Source organism: Balaenoptera borealis, assembly GCF_965194805.1.
Source record: "Balaenoptera borealis genome assembly, chromosome: 5".
Classification (NCBI taxonomy): domain Eukaryota; kingdom Metazoa; phylum Chordata; class Mammalia; order Artiodactyla; family Balaenopteridae; genus Balaenoptera; species Balaenoptera borealis.
The window spans coordinates 690,516-704,117 of NC_138862.1; the positions used below are offsets into that span (position 1 = coordinate 690,516).

General features: G+C 39.6%; 1 protein-coding gene across 4 annotated transcripts in view; it reads right to left on the reverse strand.

The window, feature by feature from the left end:
• The window catches only part of COL6A2 (collagen type VI alpha 2 chain), a 37,147-nt gene that overhangs the window by 16,473 nt on the left and 7,072 nt on the right, over positions 1-13,602 (reverse strand). The gene's annotated exons all lie outside the window — the stretch shown is intronic.

The window sequence follows — 13,602 nt, forward strand, 5'->3', positions numbered from 1 at the left end:
CGGTGCCCCGCGCGCACAGCACGGTCCGAGCCCTCCTCCCCAGACGGTGGGGGCGGCACACACGCGGCCGGCCAGCAGCTGGGCTCGGGGGCCCCTCTCCCCCTGCCCTGGATGGGCCACAAGCATTGACTGGGAGCAGAGACCGCAAGCTTTGGGCTCCGCTCCGGGTGGGACGCTCGCCACTCCTCCCTGCCCTGCAGAGCCTGGGTGCGCTGGGCAGACAGGCGCGGCCTGGGAACTGAAAAGCCAGTGACCGGCATCGGTGAGGACAGAGGGGGTCCTGCGGTGGGCAGGGCAGAGGGGTCGCTGGGGGCGACTGGGAGGAGGGGCACCCGGGGAGGGGAGAGGGGCCCAGGCTGGGCCGGGGCGCGCCTTGGTACCGGACGCCATGCTGACTGCGGAGGGGGACGGCCTGGGGAGCGGAACGTGGGCGCTGACGAGGACAGGCCTGGAGGGCCGGCAGGCAGTGGCCTCCGGGTCCTGCTTTGTTGAGGGACGTGGGGACAGCTGCACAGGGTGGAGGAGACCCTTCTCCAGAGAGGTCACTGCGCCCTGGCGTGTCTCCGCGGAGCCTGGGGTGGTCCTGATGCTGTGGCCTCTGCACTCGGGGGCACCCTCTGCCGGACAAATGCAGCGAGAGGACCTCGAGGTGCGGCGTGGGTGGGCTGGCTGGGCTCTGGGGACACGGTGTGAGGGGAAGGGGGACCCTTCGTGGGAAGGCGAGGAAGGGGCTTGTCACCCTGCTGTTCCAGTGGGGACCCTGCAAACTGGTTCACTTGGCGCCCCTGGAACAGAGGGTGAACCTGCTGAAGATGCAGCCCTGCCGGGGACTTGGGCTCTGCTGGCAACCTGGGCCCTCGCATGGCTGGGGGCGAGAGGAGGCACCTGGAGAGCTCTGAAGGGAAGCAGAGGCGTTAGGGGCACTTTGGTGCTGTTTCTTGGTGATGCCCCTCAACACTGTGGAAACGTCTCATTTTTGAGAGAAGGTGAATTTGCACTTGGTTTAAGGTGAGAGGGGTTATTCCTGGCGTAGTTAGGGGTGCACAGGACATGGTCCTGCCTCCCTCCGCATGGGGTCATGGTTAGCTCAAGAGGCTGTGAGGCTACAGGTAACAGTCATGACCCCGAAGGGTGGTGACAGTTGCTGAGATTAAAGCAAGCCCCGTGGGAGTATCAGGAAATCCAGGAGGGCTTCCTGCAGGAGGTGATGGATGTGCCCAGACTGAGGGAATGGCCAGAGGAAGGAAGCTCCTGGCCGAGAGGAGTCTGGTCTAGGGAGGTCTGGGGGCAACACTCGATTGAGGTGAGGACCAAGAAGGTGGGGTGAGGGGCAGGCCAGGGGCTCTGAAGCACCCAGAAGCCAAGAGGGAGTCGGGCTGCACCAGCCAGAGCCAAGGGTCCAGAGCCATCAACCACTGGCGACGGCCACTGTGGGACCTCAGTCAGGGGGGCCAGTCAGGGCTGACCACTAGGATGTGGGCACAGCTTTGTCCTCCACTACCCCTCACCCTGCTGCCCCATGGAGGAGAGACCGCAGAGAGGGCACCATAAGGCCCACCATGTCCTGTGTGCTACAGGTGAGAGGGGACAGACCTGAGGGGAGGCTTGCCCAGCTTGGCACTGTTCTCCATGTGCACACATGTCACGCGCCACACACACACAGCACACACACACACAGACATCACACATGCATCACACACACCACACACACAGTACACCACACACACGTCACACACCACACACACACACATCACACACCACACACACACACATCACACACACTCACATATCATACACCACACACACACAGCACACACAGCACACCACACACACGTCACACACCACACACAGACATCACACACACATCGCACACACTCACACATCATACACCACACACACACAGCACACCACACACAGACACCACACAGCACACACACACAGCACACACACACAGCACACACACAGTACACCACACACAGACATCACCATACACACACACCACACACACACAGCACACACACAGCACACCACACACACGTCACACACCACACACACACACATCACACACCACACACACACACATCACACACACTCACATATCATACACCACACACACACAGCACACACAGCACACCACACACACGTCACACACCACACACAGACATCACACACCACACACACACACTCACACATCATACACCACACACACACAGCACACCACACACAGACACCACACACCACACACACACAGCACACATACAGCACACACACTCACACATCATACACCACACACAAAAACACACATAATAAATTAAAAGAGGCCCACATAATAAAGTGTACTGGTGGAAAATCTTACTCTCAAATGTAATGAAAAATTCTAAAAATATCTACCCCAGGGGAAAAATACAATAGCAACAACAAAATACAGAAAACACCCGAAGGGAAAAATCACTTTGGCCTGCGGTAGGCAGCCTCCAAGTGGCCCCCGATTACTCTTGCCCATGCAGACTCCTCTTACCCCCTGAACTGTCTCTGGCCAGTATGACCAACAGAAAGACATGGAAGTGATGCTGTGTGACTTCCACGACTGGCTCATAAAAGGAAGGGTGCCTTCTGCCTGGTCCCCTCTTGACTTGCTATGGGGGAAGCCAGCTGCTGTAACGTGAAGACGCTCAAGCAGCCTTTGCAGAAGCTCACGGGGGAGGTGATGAGGCCTACAGCCGACAGCGGTGAGTGAGCCGTCTTGGAGGCAGACCCGCCACCCCAGCCAAGACTTAGATGACCGAGGCTGTGGCCAATATCCTGACTGCACCTCATGAGGGACCCTGAGTGAGAACCACCCAGCGAAGCCTCTCCTGAATTCCTGGCCTGAATAAATTACAAGATAGTAAATGCTTATTGTTTTAAATCACTAAGTTTTGGGTACTTTATTACACAGCAATAGACCACTAACAGAGGCATAAAACTTTTTCTCTACAACGTTGTAGACAAAGATGAGACAATAATTCAGGATTTTGACAGGAAAAAAAAATGACCCAAGGATGTCTCCCCAGCCAACTTATCTTTCATGTATAAGGATAAACATCACAGAAAACTAAAAATAGAGCTACCATATGGTCCAGCAATCCCACTCCTGGGCATATATCCAGACAAAACTCTAATTCAGAAAGATACATGCACCCCTATGTTCATAGCAGCACTATTCACAATAGCCAAGACATGGAAACAATCTAAATGTCCACTGACAGATGAATGGATAAAGAAGAGGTGGTATATTTATACAGTGGAATATTAGCCATAAAAAAACACAAAATAATGCCATTTGAAGCAACATGGATGCAACTAGAGATTATCACACTAAGTGAAGTAAGTCAGAGAAATACAAATACCATATGATATCACTTACATACGGAATCTAAAATATGACACAAATGAACTTATCTACGAAACAGAAACAGACTCGCAGACACAGAGAACAGACTAGTGGTTGCCAAGGGGGATGGGGGATGGGGGAGGGATAGATTGGAAGTTTGGGGTTAGTAGATGCAAACTATTATGTATAGAATGGATAAACAACAAGGTCCTACTGTATAGCACAGGGAACTATATTCAATATCCTGGGATAAACCATGATGGAAGAGAATATAAAAAAGAATGTGTATATGTGTATAACTGAGTAACTTTGCCAAACAGCGGAAATTAACACATCGTAAATCAACTATACTTCCATTAAAAATAAAAAAAGGATAAACATCTCAGATGTAAAAGGGCTCAGATCTATGCCACCCACACACCGTTCCTAAAAATATTCTGCAAGGAATTTCTGCAGACAATGGAGAAATGAATAAAAATAAATGAAAAGCAAAGAAACTTGAGACATACAGTAAAATATAGAAAATGAAGGGAAAAGAACTGAAGCATAAAATTAAAAGCCAGAAATTTCACATAGATCAGTTGTGACAATCAAGGTGTATGGCTTAAATTCTCCTGTAAAGACAAACTTTCCTAAATTGGGTCAAAAAATGAAACCCATCGCCATGAGGTTTATAAGAGTCACACTTTAAATAGAAAGCCACAGATGGTGCAAAGAAAATGGAGTGGGGAGGGATGGATGCAAATGGAGAGAAAGACAGGGGCAGTGTTGTTGAGACACTAGAATTTAAGACAGAGGATGAGGGATGGGGCCCAGGGAAAGATAAAAGCTGCGGCACTCCAGTTATAAATCTTTATGTACCTAATTTCGTAACACACAATATTACTTAAAGCACAATCTGTGAAAAATCAAAGAAAAAACTGACAGACTGCAACCAAGTAGACTTTAACTCATCTTTTTATGTTACTGACAGATCATATTAAAAAAAACAGAGGATCTGAATGTCATGTTTTATAAAACTTTGATAGTAACAAGCCGGGAATATGTATTTTCTAAACATAAAGGATTTGGATAATGTGCATAAAACACGTGCACATATTACATATATACCTATGTTTTCAAAACCTACAAGTAGGGAACATACACTCTTTTAAAAATTTTACAGAATTCAATCCTAGAGTAAGCCACAAAGAAAGTTTTAATTTATTAAAAAAATGGAAATTTTACAGATAAAATTCTTTGAGCTACAATGCCAAATTTGTCACTAGTAAGACATAGGAAAAAAAACCCCAAAACAAAGCACTTGAAATTGAAAAACTCTCACAAAAACTACATAGGAATTAGTGACAATGACGATGTACACATAAAAACAAATATGAGAAGGCCAAAACTATAATCGGGGGAAAATACATAGCCTTAGATGCTTTATGTTATAAAATAAGAAATTAGTGTAACAAATTAGGCATGTGGTTAGAGAATAGGGACAAAAAAACTTAAAGAGATAAATCTCAGGAAAGCAAAAGAGAGAAAGTGGTAAAAAAAAAAAAAACCAATTGGTTGAAAAAAAACCCACAGTAGAATAATAAATACATCTAAGAGCTGGTTCTTCAAAAAGGCCAATAAAATAGAAAAAATTTTAGCAAGTCTAAGCAAGAATAAAAATGATGTAAACACAAATATAGAAATATACAAATTTAAGGAGTAAAATAATGATAGATGAGGAGAGTTTTTCTTGTTGTTTGTTTTTAAGAGTATACCAAGTGCAGCTTTGAGTGAGCTAGTAAATGCGAAAAGACCGTTTTCTGGGAAAGTGGCCTCACCTCTAGAGAGGAGGTGAGGAACCGGCTGCACTCTGACTTGGAAGGAATGGAAACACGGGAAGGAAACACGTTCCCGAAGACTCTGGCCCAAACAGATTTTGGGTGAGTTCTTTTGCATTTTCAAGAACAAACACTTCTTTATTTAACTTATTTCAGAACATAAAATGATAAGCTTTTCAATTCATTTGTTAACTTGGCAAAACCTAAGACCAAAACTTGGTAAAAGATACCCCTAAAAGGAACTCTATAGATAAATATCACTTTTGAATACAGTTGCAAAAATCCTAACTGATATTAGAAAATAAAATATAGTAGCATATTAAGGACTACTAAACCAGTACTAAGATGAAGTTAGTTAAAAATACAATGATGCAACATTAGGAAACATATTAATGTAAGTCACATTAATATAAAAAAGAAAATCATGTATAGGCATACCTCAGAGATATTCTGGATTTGGTTCCAGACCACCATAATAGAGCAAACATTGCAATAAAGGGAGTTGCAGGAATTTTTTTGGTTTTCCAGTGCATGTAAAAGTTATGTTTACACTATACTGTAGTCTATTGTGTGCAATAGTGTTATGTCTTAAAAAACAATGTACATAACTTAATTAAAAATACCTTATTGCTAAAAAAAATGCTAGCCATTATATGAGGCTTCAGTGAGTTGTAGTAGTAACATCAAAGACTGCTGATCACAGATCAACATAACAAGATAATAATGAAAAAGTCTGAAATATTGCAAGAATTCCCAAAATGTGACAGACATAAAGTGAGCAAACGTGGTTGGAAAAATGGCGCTGATAAACTTGCTCGATGCAGGGTTGCCACAAACCTTCAATCTGTAAAAACCAAAACATCTGCAAGGTGCAATAAAGTGAAGTGCATTAAAATGAGGTATGTGTGTAACTGCTCTAAAAGGGCCCCAAAACATGCATTTGTGGTTAAACAAACAAACAAACAAACAAGGCAAAACCTCATAAGAGACTTAGGAGTTGGATTAACATTATAAAAGTAAAACTTCATAAGAAACTTAGGTGTTGGATTAATATTATAAAGGATATAAATTTCAAATCAACAGCCAGTATCAAATTTTACACAAAAACTAAATAGGTGTTCTTATCTTTGTGGGTCACAGACTCCTTTAAGAATCTGGACAGTTTCACCTGACACATATGCACAGATTACTCATATGGAGAAATCATAGTCCTCATTAATTCAGGGGGTCCATCTATGGAACTGACTCTGGATTAAAAACTCCTGCACTTGAAGAATGACCATTAGAGTACGAAAAATAAAAAATAAAAAAGACAAAGAGTGTTGATCTCATTATATTATTCACTGTTGTGTTGGAAGCCAATGCAATAAGACAGTAAACAGAAACAAAATGTCAGTCTTGGAAAGGAAGAGATAGGAACTGTCCTTATTAAAGATGGGACTGTCTACCTAGAAAATCCAATAAAATCAATCGAACAAAGTTTAGGGGAGAGAGAAAGGGGTATTCAATGAGGCAATTGTAAGAAAAAAAATACACAAAAATCTACAGATTTTCTTCTATCAGCAACAACCAATTAGGAAATGTAATGGAAAAAATACTATTTACACTAGCAAGAAAAACAACTTAAATCCAAGGAATAAACTTAATAAGAATCTACAGATGTGCAGGACTTATGAAAAAAAGTCCAAAAATTTCTAAGGAACACAGTGGACAGACAAACCTTGTTTTTGGATGAGAGACACAATATTTAAGAATATCAGTTATTTCTAACTGAATCTATAATAGAATGTAATTTTGATTAAAATTTCCAATAAAACTTTTTGCTTTTTTTGCCACTACATGTTGACAAAATGAATCTAAGATTTACCTGGAAGAAAAAATAAGAGTAGCTGAGAAAAATAAAAAATGAAGGGTGATGAAACTTGTGTTATCAAGTGCAATAATGGAATACAATTACAGTAATAAAGCATTAGTGGTTTTGGTGCTGGAATGGTCAACAGACCATACAGCAGTGGCATAACACCATATGAGAACTGAGGAAATGAGACGGCTGCTTTTCAGAGCACTGAGAGAAGGCTGGGAAAAGGGGTCACGATGTGATTAGAAATAAAGTAATCCCACCTCACACAGTACACCCAAATAAAGTCCAGGAGAAGTAAGTAACTGAGTGTAAAACATGGACCAAAAAGTCTTTGAAGGAAATAGAAAAGATGAAATGACAGTGAAATGTCTTATGATTACTCTGCACCAGACACTATGCTACATCTTTTCTTTTAACCCTCACAAGAGCCCTCGTGGATAGCACACTGGTGCTATTATAATCCCCATTTCATAGATGAGGAAACTGAGACTGAGACAGGTAACTTGTCCTCGGTGCTCAGAAAACAGCTGAGATCCAAATCCAGGCAGCATGGTTCTGAGTCCACACTCATGATAACTGGGCTCCCGCATATCACCTTCATTAAAACAAAACAACATGAGCAGAGTGGAAACATACCAAGAGCCAGGCAACCATATTCCCAATGCATGATCAAGATTTCATATTCTTAAGGTTTAAAAATTTTGATGGCCCATTATTGTGTAAATGTTTACAAGTGTAATATATTTTTGTTGTTTTAAACTTTTTATTAATATATAATGTCCTTCTTTGCCTCTTGTAACTCTTTTTGATTTAAAGTCCATTTTAATCTGGTGTTAGTATAGCTACCCCTGCTCTCCTTTGGTTCCTATTTGCATGGAATAACATTTTCCATCCATTCACTTCCAACCTGTTTGTGTCTTTGGTTCTAAAATGAATCTTTTGTAGACAGCATATAATTGGATCTCATTTTTTTTAACATCCATTCTGCCAGTCTCTGTCTTTTGCTTGGACAGTTTAATCAATTTACAGTTAAAGTAACTACTGATAAGGACAGACTTACTTCTGTAGTTTTCCTATTTGTTTCCTAGGTAGTTACAGCTTTTTTGTTCCTCATTTCCTGCATTACTGTTTTCTTTTGTGTGCAGCTGATTTTTGTTGCAAAACATGTATATCCCTTCCTCATTTCTTTTTGTGCATATTCTTTTGGTACTTTCTTTATGGTTACCACGGGATTACATTTAACATTCTAAAGTTATAACAATATAATTTGAATTTATGCCAGTTTAACTTCAACAACATACAAAAAAATCTGCTTCTTTAAAAGCTCCCTCCCTATCCCTTTCAGTTACTGACGTCACAAAATTACATCTTTACACATTTTGTGTCCCAAAACACAAGCAAATATTATTTTTAATGCATTGGTCCCTTAAATTATGTAGAAAACAAAATGTGGAGTTACAATAATACTAGTTTTAAGAAGAACAGAGCTGGAGGAATCACGCACCCTGACTTCACACTATACTACAAAGCTACAGTAATCAAAACAGTATGGTACTGGCACAAAAACAGACACATAGATCAATGGAAAAGAACAGACAGCCCAGTGCATAAACCCATGCACGTATGGTCAATTAATCTATGACAAAGGAGGCAAGAATATACAATAGAGAAAAGACAGCCTCTTCAATAAGTGGTGCTGGGAAAACTGGACAGCTAAATGTAAAAGAGTGAAACTAGAACATTCTCTAGCACTATATACAAAAATAAACTCAAGATGGATTAAAGACCTAAATGTAAGACCAGATTCCATAAAACTCCTAGAGGAAAACATGGGCAGAACACTCTTTGACATAAATCACAACAATATATTTTTGGCTCTCTCTCCTAAAACAAAGGAAATAAAACCAAAATTAAACAACTGGAACCTAATTAAACTTCAAAGCTTTTGCACAGTGAAGGAAACCATCAACAAAACGAAAAGACAACCTACTGAATGGGAAGAAATATTTGCAAATGATATGACCAATAAGGTGTTAATATCCAACATATATAAACAGCTTATACAACTCAACATCAAAAACACAAACAACCCAATTAAAAAGTGGGCAGATTTCACCAAGGAAGACATACAGATGGCCAAGAGGCGCATGAAATGATGCTCAACATCACTAATTATTAGAGAAATGCAAATCAAAACTACAATAAGGTATCACCTCACACCAGTCAGAATGGGCATTATCAAAAAAGCTAGAAACAATAAATGCTGGAAAGGGTGTGGTGAAAAGGGAACCCTCCTACACTGTTGGTGGGAACGTAAATTGATACAACCACTATGGAAAACAGTATGGAGGTTCCTTTAAAAAGTCGAAATAGAACTACCATATGACCCAGCAATCCCACTACTGGGCATATATCCTGAGAAAACCATAATTCAAAAAGAGACATGCACCGCAATGTTCATTGCAGCACTATTTACAATAGCCAGGACGTGGAACCAACCTAAATGTCCATCAACAGATGAATGGATAAAGAAGATGTGGCACATATATACAATGGAATATTACTCAGCCATAAAAAGAAACGAAATTGAGTTATTTGTAGTGAGGTGGATGGACCTAGAGTCTGTCATACAGAGTGAAGTAAGTCAGAAAGAGAAAAACAAATACTGTTTGCTAACGCAGATACATGGAATCTAAAAAAAAAAAAAAAAGGTACTGATGAACATAGTTGCAGGGCAGGAATAAAGAGGTAGGTATAGAGAATGGACTTGAGGACATGGGGTGGGAAGGTGAAGCTGGGGTGAAGTGAGAGTAGCATCAGCATATACGCATTACCGAATGTAAAATCATTGGCTGGTGGGAAGCAGCCGCATAGCACAGGGAGATTGGCTCGGTGCTTCGTGATGACCCAGAGGGGTGGGATAGGGAGGATGGGAGGGAGGCTCAAGAGGGAGGGGATATGGGGACATGTGTGTGCATATGGCTGATTCACTTTGTTGTGCAACAGAAACTAACACGGTATTGTGAAGCAATTATAAAAAGAAATGGGCAGAAGAACTGAATAGACATTTTTCCAAAGGGGAAATGGCCAACAGGCACAGGAAAAGATGCTCAACATTGCTAATCATCAGGGAATTGCAAATCAAAACCACAGTGAGATATCACCTCACACCTGTCAGAATGGCTATCATCAAAAAGAACACAAATAACAAATGTTGGTGAGGATGTGAAGAAAAGGGAACCCTCATGCACTGTTGATGGGAATGTAAGTTGGTACATCCACTGTGGAAAACAATATGGAGGTTTCTCAAAAAACTAAAAGTACAACTACCATATGACCCAGCAATTCCACTCTTGGGTATATATTAGATTAATAATTTAAAAAAATGTATTAGTCTTTCAAATCATGTAGAAAAAAAGCGAGTTACATGCCATTGTTACATTAATTATTGTTATAATAATAATAGCTTTACAATTGCTCATGTATTTACCTTTACTGAGAGCTTCATATCTTCATATGACTTCAAGTTATTGTCTAGTGTCCTTTCATTTCACCTTCAGGACCCTCTTGAGCATTTCTTACAGGGCAGGTCTAGCAGTAATGGACTCTTTCAGCTTTTGTTTATCCGGGAATGTTTTAAGGTTGCCCTCACTTCTGGGGGACAATTAGGCTGGATATAGAATTTTCAGGCAATAGTTTTTTTTTTTCCTTTTAGCATTTTGAATATATCAACCAACTGCCTCTTGTCTCCAAAGTTTCTGATGAGAAATCTGGTAATCCTATTGAGAATCCCTTGGATATGATGAGTCACTTCTCTCTTGCTGATTTCAAAATTCTCTCTTTCTTTTTGTCTTTTGACAGTTTGGTTATAATGTGTATCACTGGGAGTCTCTTTAAGTTCATCCTACTTGTCTTGGATGTTTATATTCATGTCATTCATCAAACTTGGGAAGTTTCTTCACATATTTCCTCTGCCCCTTTCTCTCTCATCTCCTTCTGGGACTCCCAAAACAAGTATGCATGTCCTTTAGGTTCTGTTCATTTTTCTTTAATCTTTTTTCTTTCTGCTCCTCAGACTCATAATTTCCATTGTCTTATCTTCAACATCACTAATGCTTTCTTCTGTCTTCTCAAATTGGCCTTTGCATCCCTCTAATAAATAACTAAAAGTCATTGTACTCTTCAGCTCTATTATATCGTTTTGGATTCTACCTAGGTTTTCTATTTATTGATATTTCTATTTTGTTCATACATTATTTTCTTGACTTTCTCCACATCTTCCTTTAGTTCCTTGAGCATCTTTAAGATGGTTGTGTTAAAGTCTTTGTCTAGTAGATCCACCATCAGGTCTTTTTCAGGGACAGTTTTGGTGAGTTTATATTTTTTCCTTTGAGTGGGCCATACTTTCCTGTTCCTTTGTTTGCCTTTTGATTTTTTGTTAAAAACTGGACATTTGTTTTTGATTATTGTAGGCTGTCTCCGTGCCAAGGTTCAGCCTGAGGAGTAAAGGTAAGGTCTTTTCATTTCCTTCCTGAGCCTGCACTTTCCCCCAGGCATGTGCAGTTCCTGTTTAATTTCCCCTGTATATGCAGTTGCTTTTGAATGTCATAATCATCAATGTCTGGCTCTCAAAAGGAGAAAAAGAGAAAAATGAATGGAGGAAAAAAGGTGCCAGCCCTTTAAATCTCCTGGAAGTCAATTCAACCAGAGAGGGCAAGGCTTGCAATGATGAGGAGAAGTGTAACAACAGTGGAAGCCTCAATAAATTGAAAAAGAAAATAACATAAAAAGTATCTTCTCTAATCACAATGGGATGACTTTAGAAGTCAATAACAGAAGGAAAACTGAAAAATTCACAAAATTGTGGGAATTAAACAACTCACCCTTAAAAATCCAATAGAATAGGTCAAAGAAGAATCACAAGGGAAATTAGAAAATACTCAGAGACTGATAAAAATGAAAACAAGACATACCAAACATATGAAACACAGTAAAAGCAGTATGAAGAAGAAAATTTATAGCTACAAATGTTAACATAAAACAACAAGAAGGATCTCAAATTAACAACCTAATTTTACCTTTACAACTTAAGGAACTAGAAAAAGAACAAATTAACAGCTAGCAGAAGGAATGAAATAATAAACACTAGAGCAGAGATAAATGAAATAGTAGAAAAACAATAGAGAAAAATCAATGAAACCAAAAGTCAGTTCTTCAAAAAGATCAACAACGCTGACAAATCTTTAGCTAGATGGACTAAGAAAAAAAGAGAATACTCAAATTACTAACATCAGCAATGAAAGTGGGAAATTACTACTGATTCTACAGAAATAAAAAGAATTATAAGAGAATACTATAATCAGTTGTATGTCAACAAATTAGATAACCTAGATGAAATGGACAAATTCCTAGAAACACAAAACCTACAAAGACAAAACCATGAAGAAATAGAAATTCTGAATAGACCTGTAATTAGTAAGGAGTTTGAATCAGTAATTGAAAATCTCCTGACAAAGAAAAGGCCTGGACATGACGGCTTTACAGATGAATACTAGGAAGCATTTAAAGTAGAACTAACATCAGTACTTGTCAAACTTTTCAAAAAAATTGAAGAGGAGGGAATACCCCCAAACTCATTCTATGAAGTCAGCATTACCCTGATACCAAAGCCAGACAAAGACACTACAAGAAAAGAAAACTACAGACCAATATCCCTTATCAACATGGATACAAAAATCATCAACAAAATATTAGCAAACAGAATTCAACAGGATAGAAAAAGGATTAAACATCATGACCAAGTGGGATTTATTCCTGGAATGCAAAGATGATTCAACATATGAAAATCAATTAATGTAACACACCACATTAACAGAATGAAAGAAAAACACACATGATCATCTCAATTGATGCAGAAAAATCTTTTGATAAAATTCAATATCCTTTCATGATTAAAGAATTCAACAAACTAGGAATAGATGGAAACTACCTCAGTATAATAAAAGCCATTTATAATAATCCCACAACTAACATCATACTCAATTGTGAGAGACTATAAGCTTTTCCTCTAAGGTCAGGAACAAAGCAAAGATGCCCACTTTCCCCATTTCTATTCAACATAGTATTGGAAGTCCTAGTCAGAGCAATTAGGCAAGAAAGAGAAATAAAAGGCATTCAAACTGTATAGGAAGAAGTAAAATTATCTCTGTTCACAGATGATATGATTGTATAGGTAGGAAATCCTGAAGAGTCCACAAAAAGAAACTGTTACAATAAATGAATTCAGCTAAGTAGCAGGAAACAAAGTCAACACACAAAAATCAGTTGCATTTCTATACACTAACAATGAATAACACAAAAAGGAAAATAAGAAAACAATTCCATTTACATTAGCATCAAAAGAATAAAATACTTAGGAATTATTTTTACCAAAGAAGTGAAAGACTCACTGAAAAATATAAAACATTTCTGAGAGAAATTAAAGAAGATATAAATAAATGGAAAGATATTCTGTGTTTATAGATTGGAAGACTTAATATTAAGATGTC